Source organism: Peromyscus maniculatus, chromosome 12 (assembly GCF_049852395.1).
Source record: "Peromyscus maniculatus bairdii isolate BWxNUB_F1_BW_parent chromosome 12, HU_Pman_BW_mat_3.1, whole genome shotgun sequence".
Lineage (NCBI taxonomy): Eukaryota > Metazoa > Chordata > Mammalia > Rodentia > Cricetidae > Peromyscus > Peromyscus maniculatus.
The window spans coordinates 75,231,758-75,253,877 of NC_134863.1; the positions used below are offsets into that span (position 1 = coordinate 75,231,758).

At 38.2% G+C, this 22,120-nt stretch overlaps 1 long non-coding RNA gene across 2 annotated transcripts in view; it reads left to right on the forward strand.

The window, feature by feature from the left end:
* The window catches only part of LOC143268155 (uncharacterized), a 90,712-nt gene extending 73,107 nt beyond the window's left edge, over positions 1–17,605 (forward strand). Inside the window, exons 5-8 of one of the 2 annotated variants that reach the window (XR_013043841.1) lie at positions 4,839–4,925; positions 7,121–7,211; positions 14,602–14,899; positions 17,405–17,605. This is a non-coding gene — a long non-coding RNA (uncharacterized LOC143268155). The remainder of the gene's footprint in view (positions 1–4,838; positions 4,926–7,120; positions 7,212–14,601; positions 14,900–17,404) is intronic. The other variant, XR_013043842.1, reaches the window with a different exon arrangement.
* Positions 17,606–22,120: the final 4,515 nt, after the last annotated feature.

Below are 22,120 nucleotides of genomic sequence, written 5' to 3' on the forward strand. Positions count from 1 at the left end.
CTGGAGATTCTTAACTTTTGTAACTTCAGTTCATCTGAAAGGAAATAGCAGGAATACATATGAATAGAAGACAGGATCAACATTGCCCTTAACATTATATGGATTAGCTTTGGCAGGCTTGTGAAACAGAGAAACATCTTTCCCTGTTATGTTGGGAAATCATTTTGAAAGCACTCTCCACCCATCTTGATTTATAAACTTTCTAATTAAAAATGAAGTACAGGCTCATCCCTCCAGGGCCTAGTACTAGGTTATAGAATTACATATAATTATAATCTTTGTCTTGTTACCAACTAAAAGTGATGATAATTTTAATCATTCCTTTTAGCCTGTAAGTTAGGGTATGATTAAACAACATTCCATGAATAACTTGAGCACTATGGAATGAAATTTACCTCAGTAGGTTTGGCATCCTTTTGGTTACATGAGACTCTTCCAGATTCTTTTCTCAACAACAATATAATAGATGACCTTGATAGTCCCACTGTGAATATACTTAATTCTTTAGTCCTAAAACTAGTACTAATGAAAATTACAACCATGTTAAAAAATAGATACATTGCTCTTAGCTCTAAATACTGGTAATATGAAGAATTAAATTATGTTTTAGTGTTTTATAGCTCCATGATTAGGTGCTAATTTCTTTCTCTCTTGAATATGTTGAAAATCATTTTTCTTGCTCAGAGTGCTGCTTAAGAAATGAGGATTCCATTTTCAGGCAAGGTAGTCTATTCCGAATGTTTTCTAATCATGGGCTTCATTATGCTTTCTCACAGATGACTAGCTTTTTGAAAAAAAACAAACTATCTAACACATCCAGAGACTTAAGTGAACTTTCTTCTCAGAAGGAAAGACTAACTCACTGTATTTGATATGGTTATGAAATACTATAACTTAGGACTGCATATCCTTCTTTGGCCATTCAATACTGCACAGGCATGGGATCTCTGAGTCGGAGAAAAACTTGTCCTGGATCAGATAATTATCATTATACAAATTAATTATGATCTGGGAATAGTCAAAGAAAAGGTCAAAGTTCATGTCAACCATTAGAATGGGCACAAGGGGTTGAATAGAACAGGAAGGAAATAATCATTTATAGGGGAGTGCTGAGTAGATTTTCCCTGAAACAGAGGTCCCATAACTGATTATTTAGATCTTTCATAGATAATATATCAATTAATGTGTCAAGTAAAAGTTTCTTGAGGGATTCTATGCAGCAATAGCATTAGCAAATAAGACAGTGACCTAATGAAGGGACCTGAACAACAGAACATTCTGGTGTGGTTTTAGAGATGTGCTTACAACTAAAGAAATAAACAGCTGTTTTGTCATGGAAAGATAGGAGTCACAGATAAGCATAAAGCCAGGAAACTCAGAGGAGAGCAGATTTGACAGCATGGATATTTTAAATATGTGGTCAGCCAAGTTTCATTTATGGAATTAAATTGGAGTAAAGCTCAGAAGTAGTTTAGAGGGTAGCCGTGGGGATCGCTGCAAGATGAATATTCCAGAGAAGTAATGGATTACTAAAATGATCTAATCTGCCCAAAAGCTTGTTACAGTTTGTGGTGATACATTGTGTACCCGAATAAACCTGCCTGAGGATCAGAGGACTGAGTCAGCCACTAGATTAGAGATAGAAGTCAGGTAGTGGTGGCACACACTTTTAATCCTATCACTTAGGATCTCTGCGAGTTCAAGGCCATACTGGAAACAGAGCCAGGCAGTGGTGGCACACTCCTTTAATCACACTACTAGGAAGCACATACAACTTTAATCCCAGGAAGAGATGTCTGGGCAGAGAAAAGTATATAAGGTGTGAGGAAACAGGTACTCACTCTCTTTGGGCTGAGAATTTTGAAGAGGTAAGAACTAGTGGCTGGATGTTCTGCTTCTCCGATTTTTCAGCTTCCATCCTGTTATCTGGCTCTGGGTTTTTTCTTTCTCTTTTTTTATTGGGGGGGGGGGGTTCGAGACAGGGTTTCTCTGTGTAGCTTTGCGCCTTTCCTGGAACTCACTTGGTAGCCCAGGATGGCCTCGAACTCACAGAGATCCACCTGTCTCTGCCTCCCGAGTGCTGGGATTAAAGGCGTGTGCCACCACCGCCCGGCTTTTATATATATATATATATATATATATATATATATATATATATATATATATATATATATATATTAAAAGACCATGTAACATTTGAACAACCATTTAATCACGCTAACTTACATTTTACCTTTCTTTAAATAATTTACCATGGAATAGAAAGCTGGATGATGATTTTTTTAAACTTATAATCAGTTCATTAAACCTTTCTTAAACTCTCAAATTAAAATGAGCTTTGCTGTGCTAGTGCTAACACACCAGGTAGAAGAGCACAAGCACCCCAGCACACATTTACATTAACACCTGCAAAATAAAGGTGAATTATACCACACCTTTCATATAGTGGGGAATGTATTTCCACTTTCTAACAGAGGCTCAAAAAAAAGCAGTATGCTCTCCAATGAATATGGGATATGAAAAGATTATTTACTGGCAAAATTGGAGGCTGCAGATAGGGATGGTTTTAGTCATTATGTTTGTTCATAATGGTTAGCTGAATGGTTTGCCAGGCAATGGAGAAAGGATGTTTGTAGTTCCCCCATGTTTTCCTGAAGGCTACCACACACACAAGCTGTCAGAGTAGTTATAAACAAATAAGGTTTAAAAGGACTAACAGTGAAGTACATTGATCATTGAAGAGAGTCTGATTGAGATATCTGAGGAAATAAAAGCTTTGCTAGCTGCTGCAGTAACGTCTTGGGTCCTATTACATTCCTGTGAAGAAAGAGATGTCACTGTATCTCATGCATTCCTACAGTCACTGCCCAGGCAACTGTAGCTAGTTTGAGACAAATGTCAAAGTCTATTTTGATTTTCATTCTTGTTAATTCTATCCTCTCATATTTCTTTCTCTCGAATTCCACTAAAGCACCATTGTGAACTTTATATGTCCAAATGTCTGTCACTGAATCTGTGATTTCTAGAGAAATTTGATTTCAACCTCATAAGGTTAAAGATAGGAAGTGAGCATCATGGATTTTTTTCTTGTTGAACGTGCATGAACACTCATTTTTATTATACAGTGTTTCTTACAGGTTTGTTATTCCAGTAAATATCTCTTAAAAAGGAACTTAAATAGTATTTAGCATAAACTGTACCAAAGTTATAATTTAGCTATTTACTAATCACATTAAAATTGAGGAAATAATACAACTTGAAGTTTAGACCAATTTTTTTTTTTTTTTGATTTTTCGAGACAGGGTTTCTCTGTGTAGCTTTGCGCCTTTCCTGGGACTCACTTGGTAGGCCAGGCTGGCCTCAAACTCACAGAGATCCGCCTGCCTCTGCCTCCCGAGTGCTGGGATTAAAGGCGTGCGCCACCACCGCCCAGCTAGACCAATTCTTATTCAGTGATAAATATTTAGAATTCTTCTTTCTGACATCATGTATATTTTTACATATAAAACATAATTGATTATAAAATGCAAAATACAAAAACTCTATTTATGGATAGGCTGTAATCGCCAACTTCTTTTGGTTCATAGCTTCCTTACTTTCTTGGAAAATGTGTATCAAGTATTTAATGCCCAAATTGCTAGTAAATAATACTTACTAAAAAATCTATTGACCTGCAATGAATAAACCATAACGGATAACTAAAGTAAAATAAATCTTTTTATACGGTGAAAGAAACATCAGTCAAGTGGGAGAGTTTCAAGCTCTGACTTTCACTAACCAAAACTGCTCAACTGATGTCAAGATGAGAACCCAATTACCACGTTCCTGAAGAGCAGTCTGGATCCACAGGAGTTTCCTCATCAAAAAAAGTGCACTGGAACACAAGACTATAAACACCATTGCCCATTTCTCTTTCTTCATCTGCTTTTTCCCATTCTCCTCTCATTTATAATCCACCAGAAGGCCATTCTCACATCTCCCTTCAGATAGACCGAGCTGAAGTGATGTGTAGCATTGCTGTGTTTGAGACTTATCTGTCTCTAGAGAATAGAATGCAGGGTCATGTTACAAGGAATGTCCCATAAGATTGAAACAGTCTTGATTTCTGGGTTATCGAATGGAAAAAAAATGTGTTCAAGATAGTAACTGTGACCCAGTAAATTTTCAGTAAACAGCAAAGCATGAAATATTGAGTCACTTAGGCTATGCAGTGTTTTCCCACTGCAATATAATTCAGATTTTAAAATTGATTCAGGTAGAAACCTACAACAAAACAAAACAAAATAAAAACAAACAGCATTTCATGGATGGAAGGAGGGAATTAGTTTCTGATTAATGTAAAGCTTATAGAATATGGCATCAGAGGCTTCAAAATATGACATAAGAGTGTCCTACTCATGGCAGAATACATACCATGAGTATAATGTTTGTGTCACTTCTCTTCATACCTCAAGTCCTTGGTGCTGATGTGAAGAGGGCCAAGCAAATAGGAATACAGACTGAATTTGCACTCTAGCTAAAAGCCCCAAGTTTCAGAACTAAGTCTTCTTTAAAGAATGCAAACAGCTGCCTTGATCTTAACTTTCTTAGAGCGAATCATTTTCTTTACTTTGCTAGATAGCAAATAAATATCAACTGTGCTTGATAGAGGGACACTGCCCTTTTTAAAACTGTGTGCCTGTCATCCTTGACAAAAGGTTAGAAAAAAGGTATTCTTCCTTATAAAACCGCAGCAAATGCAAGAAGCCCTTGAGATTGTCTCCAACACTGCTCCTGCTTACTCTTTCAAAATCATCTTTCAGTTTTACTGAATCTTGCTTTTCTCTTGACTCTTCCAGCTAAATGCATATTCCTTCCTTCAACTTTGATAAATAAATTGCATGGAATCCTTCACAATTCAAGTTAGGAACCCTACAGTGAGAACAGTAAGTAGATCAGAGTGCATCAAAGTCAGGGCCTCATGCCTAAGAGGTTAAGTGCTACCCCCCTGAGCTTCACCTCCAGATCTTGGGTTTCTCTTTTTGGAAGGGGGTCTTGCTATATAGCCCAGGCAGGACCCAAACTCAGTCTTCCCAAAAGCCTGTGTTTCCCAAGGGCCGGGAATATAAACATAAATCACGACACCTAGCCTGGGGATAGTTTTGTTATAACATACTTTATATGATAATCAGTCTAATATACACATGCCATGGCTCCCATCATTATGGCTTTCAGCAGCTCACCTCAGTCAGCTTTTTGTTAATGCTGCTATCAGTGGGATTCACTGCTGTGGGTGCTGGAATCTACAGTACACATTCCTAGCTTTGCCTATTTTCTTATGTTTTTCAGTTGGGAGTTAGATATTTAAACCATTCCTTATAATGGAGAAATGGAAGCTTCTAGAACCTTTCCAAATAGAGCTAATAAATAAGGGGAGGAGTTAAAATTCAATCACCCTTATGTTTAATGATGTTAAAATCTGAGTTTTCATGATTTCATAATTTAAATGAATTTAAGATAAGATAATCGATATCGACCTGTAAATTCACAACTACTGAGAGAGAAAGAGACGGAGAGACAGACAGACAGACACAGAAAGCGACAGAGAAAGACAGACAGAGACTGAGAACTAAAGAGACAGTTTTTCTCATAGAGTTTATTTTAAAACAAGTATCCAATTTGGCTCAGCCAACTTCAGCCCTCCATTCTATTCTCAGTCCCCCTGGAGGGAATCCGCCTGGTCACCTCCAGTTATTGTTACTCTTTTGCTTCTTTCCTAGTTAGTAATTAATATTTATCAATAAATTTATAAACATACTAAACAAGAAATTAAGTTCAAAAACAGCAGTCAGTCTCTGGTTTCTAGAACAAATCCATTTATGTGATAACAATGTACAGGAGAATTTGGTAGGTCTTTGCAAATGCAAATTCATCTAGTGAGTTCTGTGAGATATTGACAGCTGAAGTCAGATTTTAGGATTCAAAATCATTTTGATTAGCTTAATAGAGATAATTTCTCTGTTTCTTTTATATTTATGAGATAATTGTCTCAGATACTTAACTCTTTCAATGCTCAAATCACCCAGAATCTTTTCATGGCCATTTTTTTTATTAATTAAAAATTTCCATTTATTTTATGTCCCAATTGCAGTTTTCCCTCCCTCTTCTCCTCCCCTCCCCTCCTCCCTTCTCCCCTCTACTCCCTCTCCAGCCCTGCCTCATCCTAGCCATTTTTTAAACTGCACACTGACAATAACTCCATCGCTCATGGACCATGTAGAAAAGGCATTTGGAGATTGTCTCCTGGTTGAATGGCTGATACCTTCACCCATCTCCTGATTTCTACATTCCTCATTCTGGCATGGTAACTCAAGCCTTCCAGCACATTGCCATTCTCTGAACCATTATAAATGGAGATAGCTTTATTTTAATGCAAGAAATTGTGTTTCCTTTGATGTCAGAAGTGCTGTTTAAGTCTGGCTGACTTTTAAAGTATGAGACTATTTTTTTTCTTGTAGGATTTGGCTTTCATTGCCTTTTTCCTTCATCAGATTCTTCTTCTGCCAAGTTCAGTTCAAGGTTTGCATGCTCAGGTTTTGGGGGGTTTGTTTCTCTGAGTGCAAATGGAGTTCAAGCTTCTTAAAATAGGGGAGATTATGGCTCCCTTCCCCCTTCCCTTTAAAAAATGCTATGGTTCAACACTATTTGATTTAGGTTAAAACTAAAAATAAGTCCTCCCCAGTTGTGACTAAACAAGGAAAAGTTCTCTGCAAGTGTGCTTTAAAAAAAATCATAATGGAGTGTAAAGGAAGCAGATGAAGAATGGGCTTTGCTTTTGAGATTTAACCTTGATAAAATATCCTCCTTTGGAAAATGGCTATAAGCCCAAACTCTCAATATTCTGGAGGTTGGATAGTCTCTATTAAAATCTGATTTCATTGTAAATTTAGTTATTTTTGTCAAAACATTAGATTTTTAATCATCTAATCTTTAAAGCAGGGTGTTGACTTGCATAAATACCTGAGAATGTAAATTACCAAGTAATATTGACCAAGGGATACAGGATATCATTTAGATATGAGGAGTGTTGGTGAAAAGTGAGTTTTTAATCTTCTGAAATTACTTTTTATTTCAATTTTAGTGGCTTCTCCTTCAAACCATGCCCAGATTTTACCTTTCTAGTTAACTCTTAACAACTTTGAAAAACCTGAAAATTGAATTAAACTTTGAAGGTGAGTTTCAGAATGCAAGCTAGAAACCAAATTATTTTCTTTCATAGAAATTGTGGTCAACTTGCCTTAAAACTGTCAAACCACGCTGTTAAAAACCAAGCTTTTCAGTGAGACTTGCAAGCTAGCAAAGGTCAATGGCTTAAATGCAGCTGACAACCAGTACAGACATTGACAGAATTCCACTATGAACACTTTTATCTGGGCCTGAAGTCCCCATGAGCCACTATAGTTGTATTTCCCAAGACAATCTATTTACCTTTTCTGGTCTCTGTGAGCTTTAGAATAGAAACACTAAATTCTGAAGTCAAATGTCTGAAGCCAGGTGTCCCAGCTTGTATCTGACTCATCTGGAGAAATGGTTTAAGCAGAGACTGCTGACATCTATGGTGCTGACATGGAAGGCCTGCAGTGGAGTGTGACAAAGTTCAGCGAGTTTTTTTTTTTTACCATGATGGCCCTTCCTTTTTCTTCCCCACAAACAACTTTAAAAGCCATTGATCTAAAAAAGTGATGGTCATTCTGGTGTTTGGTGTTAACTTCTATTTTATGAATGAGATTATGTTAATGAGTAAACGTGTGAGTCAACCTACTTCAGAGCAGGTTAGCTATGATAGTGGGCAGTAGCCAAAGCAACTAGAGTCTGGAGTCTTGCTTTTGTCTTCTGAAGGGAAAGTTATGCTGCTACTCACTAGCATTTGTCCTGTTGATAACATGTCTTCCTTTCCCCCAAATAGTAAAATAACTGCAATCTTTTATTAATCTAATTTTCTTTTTCCCAAAATAGTAAAACAACTTTAAATAACCCAATTTAAACTGTTGTAAAGTTGTGTCACCCTCAGTAAATATCAAAAACCATGTAGTAATGGAACAAAGTATCTGGGCTGTTCCTGATGGATTCATGTTGGGCAGGCTCTTATCCTGCTGTCAAAGGGTTGTTATTGCCTGGCACCCATGATGGCAAGATTTTCCTGGGTATTTTAGTCTCAGTGATATCTTTTAGATATATGCAACACTCAGCTGGGAGCTGTGACATTAAACTCTTTAGTGAGATACAGAGTCACAGCTTGGAGTCATTTCTCAACTCAGTCTTCTCTTTGAGACTTAAGAGCTTCAAGTCAATCAAAGAAGATTACTCCACACACCTTGCCAGCCATCAGCTTCCCAATGCCACACCTTTTCAGAGGCTACATGATACACTACATGGAGACTGATATGGTTTGTCTGGAGTTAATGTGTCCTGAAATCTCTTTTTATGTCTGCTTTCCATTTGTTTAACACTTTTGCTTTGGGGTAATGTGATGGAAGATAACTTTCAAATAAACTAACATCTCAATTTTACACTTTAAAAGTTTATTTTCTCTGGTGCTTTATCCAACCTTGGCTTCAACAATTCTCGCTCATATAAACCCTCTTCTTACTCACTAATTAGACTCCCAGTGCTCCACCAGGGGCCCAGCCGTGGATGTCTGCCTTCAGATTCCTCAGTCCTTGGATGGGGTTTATGGCACCACTATCTGGGTGTCTGGCCATCCCATCACCAGAGTAGGTCAGTTCCTGCCGTCTCGCGACCATTGCCAGCAGTCTTTTGAGGGGGTATCTTTGTGGATCTCCGTGGGCCTCCCTAGCTCTCTGCTTCCTCCCCTTCTCACCTTCTCATGTGGTCTTCATTTACCATGGTCTCCTATTCCTTGTTCTCCCTCTCTTTTCTTGATCCAGCTAGGATCTCCCACTCTTGGAAGCACAGGATCTATGAACCAAAGGCTGAGGGGCCCCCAACTGGATCAGGCCACCTGAACGGGTGAGACAGTCATTTGGCTTGATCTGTTTGGGAGGCAGCTGTGCATTGGTGCCAGGTCCTGGGCTCGTTGCATGAGTTGGCTGTTTGAATCCTGGGACTTATGCAGGGACACTTGGCTCGGTCTGGGAGGGGGGAATGGACCTGCCTGGACTGAGTCTACCAGGTCAACCCCGGTCCTCGGGGGAGACCTTGATCTGGAGGAGGTGGGAATGGGGGGTGGGCTGGGGGGAGGGGTGGGCGAGAGGGGGAGAACAGGGGATTCTGTGGCTATTATGTTGAACTGAATGGTGTTGTAAAATAATAATAATAATAATAATAATAATAATAATAATAATAATAATAAAAATACCAAAAAAAAGTTTATTTTCTCTTTTCTTTTCTTCCTTTCTTTTTTTTTTTTTTGGTGGGGAGTAAAGGAAAATTATTAGCAGGCTTTCATTAGGACAGCAGTGGAATTGTCTCTAAGCCTGTCTCTAATGGGCTCATTAATTTTACTTATTATTCTAGCCCTCATCAGGCTTAACTACAGTTCATTTAGTTTTTATATTCAGACAATTTATGCTTCATTATAATAGGAGACTGTGAGAATGTGGATAAATTAAATCCACAGTTCCATAATTAAGTGCATAGCACGTTAACCCTCTAGACAATAGTGCTCAGGAGCGGCGGCTCTGTCTCATTTCTCTTTGTCTCATACAGCAAAGAGTAAAAGGCTGTATATATTGCAGTATATACTTAATAAAGGTAGATCAAATTGAAATGGTTTGAAACTCCTACCACACTTTCTCAATTAGCCCTGTATTTTCATTTGGTTTAACCTTTATTGTTAAAGAGAAAAGATTCTTTATCTCAGGGGTTTCCTCAAATGGACTATGCAAAAAAATATATACCAATTTTTTAGCTTCATGCTATATTCAATTAGGGATAGCCTTTAATTCCAAAAGCTATTTTCAATTCCATTTGCTGTTTTCCTTACTACTACTACTATTAGTAGTAGTAGTAGTAGTATTTGTATTTATGGTTTCAAATTCTGTGCTAGTGTCTTTAATGAAAAATTCATTTAGAAAAAAAGGAACTGGCTTAGATTCTCTATTTCTTCCCCTTGCCCAATATTGTGCTAATTCTTTCATATTCCTATAGTTTGAATTACTGTTTAATGGACATCATCAAGCAGTCTAATCTGGAGCATATCTCAAGGCCCTTAAGGATATAAAATTATGATAAAATGACAAAGTAGTTAAAAAGATAAAGAGAATGTTATCCATTCACAGCCAGGACTGCTTGCATATGACTTGATTCTTCCTAGTGAGTCAGGGAGATGAGCTCTCTCGCATTCCTTTCATCTCCCCTGCCATACACAGTTTTTCTGAGTGTTCAGTACAAGTTTCCATGTTGCTGGGGAGCTTCTTTTCATGTCCCACCAACCCCGCCGTCCCACAACCCACATATAAAATAATCACTCAGACGCTTATGTTACTTATAAACTGTATGGCCGTGGCACGCTTCTTGCTAACTCTTCTTATATCTTAAATTAACCCATTTTTATAAATCTATACCTTGCCATGTGGCTCATGGCTTACCGGCATCTTTACATGTTGCTTGTCCTGGCGGTGGCTGGCAGTGTCTCCCCCTCCTTCTTCCTGTTCCCCTAATTTTCTTCTCTCCTTGTCCCTCCTATACTTCCTGCCTGGTCACTGGCCAATCAGTGTTTCATTTATATAGAGCGATATCCACAGCAGCTCCAAGTGTCTGTATGTTGTGCTTTAAAAGGTCTTGTGAGAAACTAGTTTCATTTTGTAGATAAGCCATCAAGGTGACCTTCAAATAATAGCATTGATATATGAGGAGGCTCCCCTACAAACCCAAGGCTTGAGCAGCTGACCTGTACTGCCTGCTTCTGTCTCTGAAACACTGCCATTCTTTTGTTGGCCTCATAGTGCATGGTATGGGGTTATAAAAGGACATTTTAATATAAGTATATAAGGTATTAAATGCACATCTGCCCTCATGTCACATCACTCTCCCCCATTTAGTTTCCTGTGATTTCCCTGGACAGTTTTATTTCTACTTTCATGTCATATATAGAGAAATAATTTTATGTAGACTTTTGTTTATGAAATCTGGGAATCACAAATGAGAGAAAATGTTTGTCTTTCAGAGACTGACTTTTCAACAATCCCTCTCCAGTTGCATCCATTTTCCTGTAGATATTGTAACTTTGTTCTCCCTTGTGGTTGAAAGAATAAAACCATCAGCAGGGTGGTGGTGGCGGCTGCACACGCCTTTGATCCCAGCACTCAGGAGGCAGAGCCAGGTGGATCTCTGTGAGTTTGAGGCCAGCCTGGGCTACCAAGTAAGTTCCAGGAAAGGTGAAAAGCTACAGAAAAACTCTGTTTTGAAAAACCAAAGAGAAAAGAAAAAAGAATAAAACCATCATTCTGTAAAAACAACAATAACTACAACAACAAAAGATACCATTATCCCCTCTTCATTTAAAACACAATTTTCTACATGAAGTGGGTGTAGGTTATCCTGTATGGTGGCTAGATTAAGCCCAAAATACTATTTCATGTGCAAATCCATATCTTATTCTATTTGCAGTACTGAGGATTGAATGAAGGGCTTCATGCATGTTAGAAAAGAATTTGAACTTTGAGCTACATTGCAGTCCCATAAACCTCTTTTTAATCATTTAATATCTAAAATATTGAAGAAACTGTAATGTTACTACATTCAATGACTTATGCTAACCCATGCATGTTTTACTTATACATGATACTTCACAAAGGGTTCATTTCTCCAGAGCCTTAGTCCAAAAAGGAAGGATGACAAACAGATGACCCAGGTATTTTCTGCTTTCTGCCCTTTCAATGACCAGGTCATATCGATTTCCTGGGCATCAGCTGACCCAGGTGTAACTCAATAGCCTCTATTTTAGAATTAGTGCTGGTGGCAGGACTTGGAAAGTCCTTTCACATTCAGTCCAGGTACTGTGCTGTACAACCTAGGGGTGCGACTCACACAAACTCATAGAAGTCTGACTTTTCTTCTGCTTTGTTCCACCCACAAGGCCTTGGTTTAACAATCCACTATGAGACTGTTAGGTAATCACACTGCCCCTGGGCTGACAGGATGGTATATTAATGAAATGATTTGTGCACTTTTCCACAAATGACCTAGAGAACAGAAGCCCATCAAGCATACCTAGTAGATTTGCTTTGTGTTTTTTTTAACCTCTTAATCCTTAAATGGAAGGGCTTTAGGGACTTCTCTGGAACTGAGCATGTACCTGCAGCCCTGGACATCACTTAGGCAGGGATTCCAGAACTAAAAACAGTATTTTTAAAACCTCATTAAATGCAACCACAGCTTTTGTTCTGTTTTGAAGAGTACAATCATTCACCCTCCCATGATACTACATCTAATGGACACACAAGCGCCCTATGGGTTAGCAGCTTAGGGTGTGACATGTAGAGGAGAATATTGGGGCTCTGATTGAACCCCAATCTGCACAGCTGCTAGCAATGAGGAGCTGTCTATGGAATTCAAAGTTCTTACCAGATTTGCCTCTGGGTGGCAAATTTCTTTTCCTTTTTTAAAGCACCCGATACCACCTTTCACTTCTCCACTTGATTTCGTGAAAGTCAGAAATTACAGCAGGAATTAAAGACTATAAACTCCTAATCGCTAGGATGGGGCCAGTAGACAGTTAATGGACTTTTCTGTAATTACTGAGCAGACTCTGATGATGAATTATTGAGTATTCTAGAATTTTATCTGAAGGGACAGGTATGGTCATAGGATCTTAAAATTCATCATTGTCACACGTGCGTCTGAGCAGCTGTGTGGAAGCATGCCTTCTACTCCTCCTGGCTCTATCTTTTGCCACTTAGCAGTCTGTCATGCATTGGACACCTATGTCTGACTTAACCTCCACTTGTTGTGGGATGTCTTTCTGTACACTGTGAATTTGTGTTGCTCTGATTGGTGGATAAATAAAGCTGCACTGGCCTATGGCAAGGCAGGATGGAGCCAGGTGGGAATATCCAAGGGAGAGAGTGAAAGGAGAAAGGAGAGGAAGAAGAGTCTCAGCTCCCAAAGGAGCAATAGGATGCTAAAAGACCGGTAATACCACTGCCATGTGGCAACTTATAGATTAATAAAAATGGGGTAAGTTATAAGAGCCAGCTACAAAGAATCCTGCCATAAGCCATACAGTTTGTAAATAATATTAAGCCTCTGAATGACTATTTTATAATGGCTGAGGGTCTTTGGGGCCAGGTGGGACCTGAAAAAACTTATGGCTACATGCACCCACACATGCTGAACTTCTATTATCCATTTGTGGGCTCAAAAAAAATCACTATCTGTATCTGGCATCCCTAGTGAAAATCACAGAGACTAGTATAGAGAAAATACATGTGTAGGGGGCAGTAAGATCCCTGTGGGCAAACTTTCACAGGTAAATGGGCAGTCACTGGGTAGAGTTTTCATAAAATGCATTCCCCATTTTCCTGTCTTATGGCTATTTCTGAAATTCAGAAATGAGTGTATTCTGTGTCAATGATACAGACTATGCTTTTTTTAAATTGTGGTAATAATTTATCATTTTCATTTGTTTCCTTGGTTTAATTAATTCTTCACATTTTCACCATTATTCTACTTCTTCCTTCAGTATTGATGTGGGAGTTTCAAAACTGGCTCTGTGTTTTCAGAACTGGGGCAAGACTTGTCATGTATACAGGAGGAAACCAAGTCTTATAGCTGTTAATTTGCTTTTCCATGGATAAAGATTGCAACATTTTCTTCTTTCAAGTTTATTTATCTTACTTTCTGTACAAACACTTACAATAAAGCCTCTCTGTTTTCAATACCAATTTAAACAATCCTATAATATTTCTATCCTTTACAACTCATGCTAATTAATTTGTTGAATCAGACTGATACTTTTCAGCTGTTTTGGTTTTCATCTCATAATTTCAAGATAGGATATACCCTCTCTTCATGTGAAACAACTTTCCCAGAAATAAGTAACTGATTTGGAATTTTTCTATTTTCCTGAGTTCTGAATATTGTGAAGATATCCCACAAAAGCTGATGGAGACTTTCATGTGAAGAGCAGCTGCGGTGTCTAGCCACTGCTGGGTTCCAGGGCAATGCTCTGTTCCATAAAGGTTTTACACACCATCTTATATACATAGTATAAGGGGTGTCTTGAGTGCCAGTTGTTTCTAGCTAGTTAAAGAGAACATGAGCATTTGATTTTATTAAACCTTTGGGCTCATTAAGCAAATATAAATGTTATAAATGAAGATGTCCTTTTTATGTTATATGAACAGCAGCAAGTAGGGCATATAGTACTAGTCCAACATAATTAATGTGGACCTTTGAAGATCAGAAGGCTAAATGTAAAAGACAGTACATAGGCTGGCAAGTGCTAACACTGTTGCAACTTAAACAGAAGAGAATTGAACTTCACAGTCTTTTTAGTTATAAGGTCCTTCTGTTAGATTTTTTTCATCTAGTTACTTGTTCTTGAAGACAGTATTAATATAAGTTTCAAAGAGTAATTATTTTTTGCTTCTTCTCTAGGGTCTTGTCTGATAAGTGAACTTCTCATTCCTCATCAAGGGAACTTTTCTTTGTAATATGCGGAGACTATTATAGAAAACTACAACTGATCAAAGCGCAGTTGTGGAGCCCAGTCCCAACAGATACATCTACAACACAACCTTGTAAGAAGATGGGGAGGGAAGATTGTAGGAGCCAGGAGATCAAGGAGTTATCTGTGAGACTGAATCTTCTATGAATGTCAGAAGCTACACTCATAAAGTCTCACCAACATGACTGCCCAGACAGGAGCTGAACGAGGATGACAGCAATAGACACGGTAAAGAATATAGGGTAAAGTTCACAAACCCTCAACTCTGCACAGCTCTATAGGCAGCTAAAGCATGCTGAACACAGGAGAAATAGTCTTTCCTAGGGAAGAACACACTAACTGGTTATCAAATACTAAAAGGTCAGCTCTGAAAGCATACATGCAATTAACATTATATAGACTAAACAGGTTATCCTTATTCATTTAAGAGGATTCATGTATACAAATATATACACATATATTTTATATATATATGCGTGTGTGTGTGTGTGTGTGTGTGTGTGTGTGTGTGTGTGTGTGATAACAATGAAAAACAAGTCCATGAATTTGAAAGAGAGCAAGGAAGGACATATGGGAAGATTTGGATGGGGAAAAAGGGGAAATGATATAATGATATTGCAATCTCAAAAAAAATTGAAGTAACATTTTTTTTTTTGAGTTTTTGAGATGAGGTTTCTCTGTATAGCCCTGGATATCCTGGAACTATGTGTAGACCAGGCCTGGAACTCAGAGATATGCCTGACTCTGCCTCCTGAGTGCTACTACTGCTCGCTTAAAGTAACATTTTTAATTGAACTAATCACTACCTGTTACTAGAAGGCAAGCTCTTATTCAAAGGGATATATGTCTGTTAGTAATTCAGTGGTCCTATTTTTTATTTACTTTAAAATGCCATTATTACTGAGTATTAACTTCTGTGTTTATTTTAATTATTGGATAACCATATCTTACATCTTTTATTATTTTCCTTTTATGGAATCAAGGTTAATTTTTCAACACAAAAACTTATATTTTCTTATCTCATATTTCTTGTCCCTCCTTTTCACAATAATTTCCTGACTAAACTTACATTGAACACAATTGTTATTTCAGATACAATATTTCAGTGACATTTATTAGCCATGCTTTAAAAAAATAGCCTCAGTATTTAAATATTTTAAAGGTTTATTTTATGTTTATTTATGTGTATATGTGTATGTACATGTGAAGTCTGCAGAGACCAGAGGACAGGTTCAGATTCCCTGGAGCTGGAGTTACTAGAGGTTATGAGGGGCCTGAAGAAGGTTGTAGGAACTGAACTTGGGTCCCCTGGAAGAGCAAAGGAGCTCTTACCTAACCAGCCACCTACCCCAATGTTTTAAATCTCAGTTTTCAAAAATTAAAGAGTATCAACATTAGAACCCTTTCTGTACAGGATTAATACCCACTCCTGTGAAGGAGGCGATAGTCCTCCTTAATATTGCCACTTTCATCTACTATTCCAGCCCCATTTCCTTCCTTAGGATCATGGAAATTTTGGTGTGTTATTTCTCTTAAATTCTGAGACCAAGGTTGCCAATCAAGGTCACTTTCTAATTTCAAATGTATTTTTATTAGTTATCTATAGTCACTAGTTCATTTAAGCAACTGACTGTAAAGGTAAAGTGTTGACAATTTGAATTCTCTGTGGAAAAAGAACACCCTTGGTTCAAATAAGCCTTAGTGTTTTAAGTAAGAGATCCCTGGTCTTCTAATATATTTAACTAGGTGTGGTACCTTTTGAGTTCCTAGGTTAAATTTCCTTGATATTCATGTATATGGAAAGCTCTTTTAAAATTAAACTTTCTGCCTGAAGTCATGTTGATGGCCATGGGGCCGTGCTGCCACCGGAAGCCAAGTTGATGTTCATGCTCAAAGGAAAAACTTAGACTCTTAGTTTAGCTTTTAATTGTAGGACAGTGTCTTATTCATGACTTCCTTTTTATAGAAACATGCTTTAACCATAACCAAACGCCATATGAACCTAAGGAGTACAGCCAGTGCCTTTGTATTATGTGATTTGTAATCATTATTAATTTTTTCAGTTCTTTCATAATATCATTTTGTTTATTACCAGTTGGGTTGTTTAAGTGATATCCCAACGTGTTCCACAATTTGCATTTGGTGCAATCTTTGTATCTCACAGGTAATTTAAACTTTTAGGCATCCTTTTCCAATTCATTCATGTTTGTAATCATTTGCTGAAAAAAAAATTAAAAAAAAATAATTTGCTTACATTGTGTAAAGTCCACACATTTCCAGTTAGAAATAGATGCTTGATCTAATTCAGCTTCCGTTCTTATGACCAGAATATCCTATAACTGAGCCTTTGTGTCCTCCATCAGGAGCTACATAACATATGGATGCTTGTTTTTTTTTAATGACTTTAAGTGCCATTGATAATAATTAATAAGTTTATTTATTGATCAACTTTTCAACATAACATTTTTATTTATTATCCAGGAATTTCACATCATGCACCTCATCACACTTACTTCCCAGTCCTTCCATGTCTGCCTGCCTTGTGACCGCTCCATGAAAAGTAAAAATGAAAATAAAAATAAAGAATAAAAAATTTAAAAAGAGGAAAAAACTCCAATTTGTGTCATTTATATACTAACTGGAGCATGGTCAAACTCTCAGTAGCCTGCCCCTTAAATAGAATAGCACAGAACACAGACCACTCACAAATCAACATATCTCCCTAACCCCTAGGCAGCAATGTCGGAGAGCAACCAAGGTTTCACCCAGCAGCACTGATTTTGCAGGTCCACGTGGCTCTCTCAGCTTCACCACATCCTGGGGCTGCATCATGGACCATATACACCAATAATGCCTCTAGTGGCATCCTAGACGATGGTGGTCCCTGGAAAAGGTCCAATCCAGAAAGCATCGAGAAAGTGAGTTGTTCCTCATCACCGGGTCAGTCTTTGCCCAGAGCAAGGGCGATCCTACAGCTGGGTGGCAGATTCAGGAGCTGAGTCTGTGTCTGTGTAAGCTCCAGGCTGCTGTACCCCACCCTGGGCAATGGCATGTCCTACTGTCAACCTCAACCCTCTGTCTTGTCAGCCCTCCCAGCCTTGCTATCCGGTCTCCAGTTCTGCCTCTCTGTTCTTCTTTCTTTCCCACTTCTCCATCACAGATTTTCTCACTGTAGTGGTGCCTGGCTGGCTCTACTAAACTGGCCTCAAGGTCTGGCTGGCTTCCACCACCTATGTATTTATTCATTTATTTGAGTGAACAAAATGATGATATTTTACTTACGTCATTCTTTTGGTTTTTGTTAGCCAGGGTGTTTTTACAAAGTTTCTCATAGCCCCTGATTTACTCTAGGCTAACTCATAAAGGAGAGACAGGTTAAACACTTATTTGCCTTGGATTCATGATAGGAGAGAATTGGTTGCTAGGCAGTCTCTAAACATGATAAACAACCATTTGTTTTAACATAAATAGCACTGTGAGCTCAGACTCTTCAGCACACTTCACACATTTAACTCTGGTTCAGTTTTTATATTATTATTCTCAATCTCTAAGGGGAGATTTTTGTTTCCATATGTCACTCCTTCCCCATTTGATCCTCCTGTTCCATGTCCCCCGACAACAGCTGTTTGCCCTTAAAATCTATTCTATTTCCTCTTCCCAGGGAGATCCATGTGTCCCCCCAGCTCCTCCACCTACACCCAACCTCTCTGGGTCTGTGGATTGTAGCTTGGTTATCTTTTACTTAATGGCTAATATCCACATATTAGCAAACATATACCATATTTAATTTTTTGGGTCTGGGCTACCTTATTCAGAATGATTTTTTTCCTAGTTCTATTATCCATTTACCTGCTAATTTCATGATATCATTTTTTAAGCTAAGTAATACTTCATTGTGTGAATGTGCCACATTATTTAATCTATTTATCTGTTGAGGGTCTTCTAGGTTGTTTCCAGGCTCTGGTTATTGTAAATAGAGCAACAAGGAACATGGTTGAGCAAGTGTCCTTGTGGTAGACTGAAGCATCCACTGATGCTGCTAAGGCTGTGGGCAAGGTCATCCCAGAGCTCAACCGGAAGCTCACTGGCAGGACCTTCTGTGTTCTTATTCTTAATATGTCCACAATGGATCTGAAATGCCACCTGGAGAAAACTGCCAAGTATTATGACATGAAGATGATGAAGAAGCAGGCTTCAGAGGGCCCAATTGAAGGCATTCAGAGCTACACTGAGGACCAAGTTGTCTTCTTCTACTTTAATAGTGACAACAAATCTTCCACCCTTGATGTTGGGGATCATATTGTTCCCAGTGACAACTTTATAAAACTCATTTCTTGGTATAACAATGTGAATACAGTTAGAGCAGCAGTTTGGTGGACCTCATAGCCTACATGGCTTTCAAGGAGTAAGAAGCCCTGGATCACCCATCCCAGCAAGAACATGAGAACAAGAAAGATACCCTCAGCTGCTGAGGAGTCCCTGTCCCAACTCATTTTCCAACCTTCATTTGTTCAAATTGTGAAGGGGATGAACCGTTCAGCAACCTAAAAGACCACAGAGAATGGCTTCTCTCAAAGACTCATTACCCACATCCAGGGAGATCAGTCATTTTGGGGCAAGTCTTCAAGATATTTGAATAATGTAGTACCATAATATCATCCTGACAGAATATTAAAAAATATGACTACTGTGTCAGATTTTAATCATAGTTTATATTCATAAGCTAAAATTAGTAAATATAGTTACATTTCTACTTTTCACTAAAGACAATCCATTATCTATTACAACTGTCAGGATATTTTTTTTTGACATGTGGCTGTTTAAATTGTAGTATAATAAGTGTAAGTGCTGACTGCTTTGTCAACATACCTCTTCATCATTTGCAGAAAGCCCTGACTTGAGTTGCTTTGTGTTGGTGCTGGCTTGCAAACTGCATCATTTTTTTAAAAATTTTGTTTAACATAGTATAATATGTTATGTTGTCCACATATTTTGCAACATATGCTGTGCTGATGACTTGACTATCTGCATTCATTCTTGAGGATTATGCAAGCACAACAATCATTATTTCGTGGAATATTTCAATGCATATTGCCATATTACAATAGCTGCTAGCTTACACTGTATTGGAAAATATTTTGGTGATGTATAGGACTTTTAGGTCCAAAGATACACTCTATTTTTACTACTTGACTGCATTTAGGAAAGATCTATGATATATGGCTGTATCAAAATGTGAAGCAATGATAAGGCAGCTCTTTAATAAATATTTCTTAAATGAAATAATAGATATAGTTGCCAGAGTTGATATATCACGTCAGGCATAGATGTGTGTTGTTAAAACATTAGATAAATGTTCATTTTAAAACTCTGTTAATAGAGTATGTTAATGTGTTGTTATACTCTAATCAGTCTCTCTTTAATGGATGGTACATACATTCCCTCAGTAGTTATAAGTATGGACTCATAAGACAAAGACCACTCTTCTCTCATGAAAAATGCTTGGCAAAGAAAGTTGTATTGCAACACCAGCAGCACCAGGCAGAGTCAGCTTATAGGGATGACTTCTCAACATTAGGTCACAAATCTGATCCCCTTGCCTCAAGGCAGAGCACTCCATTGGCTTCACTTTTGCTGAGTGTACCTCAAGAATCAAATCAAAACTAGACTTCTTGGGAGCACATTCTCACTCAGCTCTTCCAGCACCACTTCTTTCACACTCTAGCACATTTGATTTCCTTTTCCTAGAATCAATCCCCCATTCATTCACCATAGGGATCCAAAGGTCAGGCTCTGCTCATAGAACATTTGATAAAAAACAGCTGTTTTAAGGAGTGGCCCTAGGAGACACTCTCTTAGGATGAATTTCCCACTGGTTGTGACAATGGGAATTGCTTCACTGAGGGTGGATAGAGATTTTTGAGTATCTTTTTCCTTAGAATACTGTTCCCAACATTGATAAACTCTTTCATTCATGGTGATCTGAGAAAGAAAAGTAAGTGGAAGGGACATACCTACATTTGCAATGTGCCTGATAATTGAGAAGCATAGGGGCACAGTAATATAAAATCTGTGATGGTCGGTGATGGGAATCATGACTAAAAAGTGAAAATGATGAACTCATTGTTCTAGGGTACCAAAACCAAATGGCCTGTGAATGTTAGAGGGCTTCACTGGCAGTGTTTTAACTGCTCAGGTCTTTTTCTTTTTCTTTTTTTCTTTTTTCTTTTTTTGGTGTTTTCGAGACAGGGTTTCTCTGTGTAGCTTTGGAGCCTGTTCTGGAATTCTCTGTAGAGCAGGCTGGCCTTGAACTCACAGAGATCCATCTGGCTCTGCCTCCCAAGTTCTGGGATTAAAGCCATGCACCAACACTGCTGGGCCTGCTAAAGTCTTAATACCTAGTTAAATATCTGGATTAATCACAGCTGGATCCACTGTCCACTAAATGACAAATTAAAGGATTTTGTAAGGAAAGATAAATATTTGGAAGGGAAATGTCCTTGATGACTTTGAATGTCTAGAGCCTCCTTAGCCTACTGATCTGAACAACTGTTCACTTTCTCCCTTGTTGTAAACACTGTTCTACCCTACCTCTCTTTCTTAAAGATCATGCAAAGCTCTCATATGTCAAGTGGTACCTTACAAGACAATGATGCCTCATTAATCCACTGACATTACTCATAAAATTATGGTGGATGAGTGGCTTGTAAACCAAACATGTTTTTTTTTTCCCATAATGCTGTGGTGAAAAGTCCATACTCAAGGCACTAGAAGACTCAATGTCTGGTGACAGACCTTTTTTCATAGGCAGTTGTCTTCTTGCTCTCCTGTCAGGAAACAGTAAGGGTGGCCTTGAGGGCTCCTGTGCAGGAGCACAAATTTGTCTATAAGGGCTCCATCTCATAACCTGATCAACTTTCAGGGGTCTTGACTTCTGATACCATCATTTTGGGTATACAATTTGACCATGTGATCTTTGAATTGTATTTCCATTTAGATCACTTGCCTCTTCATGGATTGTACCAATTCTCTACTCGTCATACCGACTACCCAAATAGTATTCATCATCAGAGTCTTAACAACTCAATGGTTAAAATGTTTTAACTCATGTTAAAACAGTGGCCAGTGATCCAGTGGATGCTTTATGTTCAGAAGCCATTAGAAATCAGGATCAGAATCTGTTCCCATGTAATAATTAGAGGACTGTCTTGTCTCAAGGATATGTTAATTCTCCTGTGATATTGTAGAATACAAAACATGACTATTCCCCAGTAACTGACAGTTCTACAGTAACATGCTGTTGACTTAAGTGATGAGCAAGGAATTCATTTCTGGATACTTTGATAGGAATTGCACATTCCACAGGAGGGGAAACCAGCTCAAACATCATGGAGACTGTGGCATGGATATAATTTTTAGGAAATGTCCACAGCAAGCTGAACTCTCTCT